At 49.2% G+C, this 3,714-nt stretch overlaps 1 non-coding gene across 1 annotated transcript; it reads right to left on the bottom strand.

Moving 5' to 3' along the window:
- Nucleotides 1-2,142: 2,142 nt before the first annotated feature.
- Nucleotides 2,143-2,261, bottom strand: LOC111736228. Its single transcript, XR_002779128.1, has one exon. It is a non-coding gene; the product is annotated as a 5S ribosomal RNA (ribosomal RNA).
- Between the last annotated feature and the right edge of the window lie 1,453 nt (nucleotides 2,262-3,714).

Here is a 3,714-nt window from a genome sequence, read left to right on the forward strand (position 1 = left end):
ACAAGAAGATACTCATTAAGCATATTAGCATGGTTGCCTCTGGCTGGGGTGGGTGAAGAATGTGGTTGGAGACTGGAGATAAATTAAGGGGAAAATTAATACAATGAGAGAGGAGGCCCTCATAGGCCAGGGATAATAATGAACCATGAAGCAAGGGATAAGAATAACTCAGCCTCCTGTACTCGAGGTCCAAGAATAGAAAAATAAGTAAGGATCAGAGAGGTTAAGTAATTTGTCCAAATCACACAGAAGGCGAGGAGGGATGGAAAGAATGTCCAAGTAACCAGGCCTACTTAGAACAGGTGGTAGCAGGACACTTAAAACCATTTGCCTGTCCCTCAACAGCAGAAAGGGCAGGAGGGGTGGAGGCCGTGTGTGTGCCAAGGTGGTCGGTGGAGCCGCCTGTGAGCCAAGCCAGCCCTGAGTCTCACCAGCTGTCTTCGTCCTTCCAAAACACCCACTGAGCACTGTAGGTACAGATTGCAGTCCTTACCTTGCAGGAACTTTGATGATGAATAAAATGAGGTCATGCCTGGAGTGTGGCAGCAAAGTCAGAGAAAGGGGGGCTTCCAGGAGGCAGGACTGAATTAGTGTCTTTGGAAGTTTAGAAATAATAATATAACTCTTAGAGACCACTGATCTCAGCTCATATAGTCCTTACAACAAGCATTCCAGGTAAATTTTTCTTATCAGCCTCATTTTGCAGATTAGAAATCGAGGCACGGAGAGGTTAATGATTTGTGAAAGTCACACAGAGGAGAAGAGGGAGAGCTGTGTGGGACGAGAGGCCATGATATTAACCCTTCTGCAATTTTCAAATGAAATAAGACAGATACGGCTTGACTAGCCAGGCCTTCCTTGAGGAGATCTCCCTAGTCACTGCCCCGCCTCAAGGTTCCCACAGTGAGTGTGACACAACCTGGGGCAGGGACACTCGTGGCAGGGCCTAGTCCCATGCTCAATCAGGGCTCCCTGCCTGAAGTCCTCAGGATATGATTCAAGGCCCCCTCCTTCAACTGTCCAGAATAGAGAGACCCAACATCTTTATTTTACACATACGGAAACAGGCCCAGAGAGGGGATGGGACTTCTCTCAGGTTATGCGGGACTCCTGGCAACCAGTCTAGCACCTCACCCCCTCTATGGTTGAGACAAAGTATAATGTGTGTTAAGTCCTGGTGCTCTGCTCCCCCAAACCCCCACGAGCCCCCTAGGCTTCTTCCTGACAGCTTCTTCAGGCCCTGGGCTGGGACCCAACCCACTTTCCCCAGATCCAGAGATGCTGGCCAATCTACCCAGAACTCCATGTTCCCATCTTCCCTCCCTCTTCCAAGCAAGATATCATTCATTGCCCAGAGCCTTAGAGATTCCTTAGAGTTTCTGGCAGGGCAAACCCTGATTTCTGCCCCTCTTCCTCCCTCTTCCCTGGCAGCTTCCCCTCCTGGACCCCCCTAACCCCCTCAGAAATTAGGGGTCCCTACCATCAGCGTGTGAGATTTGAGCACAATGCACAAGTCATCAGCACCCCAACTCCCAATCTGCCTGTGGGCCCCAAAGTCCATTCCATATCCAAAAGTCAGGGCTGACACAGTGCCAGGAAGAAAACAAGTCCTGGGCCCAGCCCAAGCCATTATAGCAGAGGATGGGAAGTCACCAGCTTGCTCTATTTTTCTCTTTCCCTTGTTCTCCCCCCACTCCTCCTCCACTGAGCCCAGGAAGAAGTCCAGGTCTCCTACACGTGGGATTTCTGACACATTCCTGGGAGGTGCCCACCAAGTCTAGCATTGGGGAAATAGGACCCTAAGGGGGCGTGGTCTGGTTTTTGAAGGTGGGGACAAGGACAGCCCATTCAGCGCTCCCCTTTATCAATTCAATTACCCACACATGTATAATAACAGCTAATATTTATTGAGTGCTTACTCTTACCAAGTACCACTTACTAAATGCTTTGCCTAATTCTATTAGGTCGGGACCTTTATTTCAGTCCACTCACTTTACACATGAACAAACGGAAGTACAGAAAGGTTAATTACTTGCTCAAGATCACACAGTAAGAGTAGATCCAGGATTCAAACTCAAGGAGTCTGACTCAACTCAGTCAGGAGGGACCACCCATCTATCCTTTTTTCTTTCTTTTTTTTAATGCCTACAGCACCTGGTATTCCTATGTGGTCTCCCATCCAAGTACTAACCATGCCCAACCCTGCTTAGCTTCCGAGATTGGATGAGATCAGGCACATTCAGGGTGGCATGGCCGTAGACAGGGACCACCCATCTACCATCTAGCCATTTACCCACACTCATCCACCCGCCCATCTACTCTCCCACTCCTTCTTTCCGTCCGTCCATCCGTCCATCTGCCCATCCATCCATCCATCCGCCCATCCATCCATCCATCTATCCATCCATCTGCTCAGCCATCCAGACACCCATTATCTCTGTAATTTTGAGGGCAGATAGAGAGAGAAAGAGAATGATGGGTTGGCTGGCAGTGGTTTCTTATGACATATTGGGGGCGTAGGGAAAATTAGGACTTCTGGCAGTACCTAGATAACTAGAATGATTTTTCTCCTCCTACCACTTACCCTGCCACTCACACTGAAGGAATCCTGGGAGATCGTGGGAAGGAGGGAATTGCAGAGTGTCAAGGTTAAAAGAAAGAACTTTCTAGGCCTTGAAACTTTAGCCCCCAGTCCTGCCCCTATGTCTCCTTAGAAAGACAGAAGGAATTGTGCTGTCAAAGAGACATCACAATGCCCCTGCCCACATAAGTTTTCCCCACCTTGGCACTCCCAGTAGCATCCCAAGAGTCCCTGGGAGTCCTTGGAGCCTCTGACCACCAGAAGTTCCATCTCACCACCAAGAAAGGCCCTGGTCAACGATGACCCAGGTGGGATGACATCACAGGCTAGATCAGGGTGCCCAAGGTCACAAGAAGTTTGATTGGCAGAAAGGAGTATGAAGGCTCCAGCCCCACCCACATGTGTAGCTGAGAGTTGGGGGTCCCTTACAAAGGGTTTAGATGCCAGTGCCACTGCCTGGCTCTTGTTTCTCTACCGTAGAGCTGGCGAGGGGGCAGGAAGTGGGCCACATCCAACTCCACTGGTAATTTTGCCCCTTCACTTCCCCAAGACACTTCCTGGATTGTTACTTTGCATTACTCCATCTCACAGCTAAAGTTTATTGAGTGCTTAAGAGGTATAGGCACATTATATGACAAATCTCATTGAATCCTCATGGTAACCCTGTGAGATAGATTCTCGCGTTATTCCCACATCTTAGCTGGGAAAACTGAAGTAGAGTATTATAAATTACCAAAAGATCAGGTACCTTGTGGGTGGTGGAGCTGGAATTTGAACTCTGAGCCCTCATGCCGCACAGCCTCATGGGGAATCTGAGGCCCTATATGGCCTCCCCTTTCGAACCACCTCTGCCCCCACTGCAGGCAAACATGCTCCCCTAAGGGTTCAAACGAGCACACTCAAAACCTAGGTGTAACTGCTGGACCAGGCTGATAATAATTACTATTTGCATTGTGCTTGCACAGTTCCCATACTCATCGCACCCCCACAACAAGATGCTGAAGTAGATAGCCTTATTATCCCCATTTTGCAGATGAAGCAACTGAAGCTCAAAGAAGTTCAGCGACTTGTTCAAGGTTGCCCAACCTGTAAGGGCAGAGTCAGGCCTTGAGCTCAGGCCTTCAACCTCCAAA

Source organism: Pteropus vampyrus, unplaced genomic scaffold (assembly GCF_000151845.1).
Source record: "Pteropus vampyrus isolate Shadow unplaced genomic scaffold, Pvam_2.0 Scaffold18, whole genome shotgun sequence".
NCBI lineage: Eukaryota > Metazoa > Chordata > Mammalia > Chiroptera > Pteropodidae > Pteropus > Pteropus vampyrus.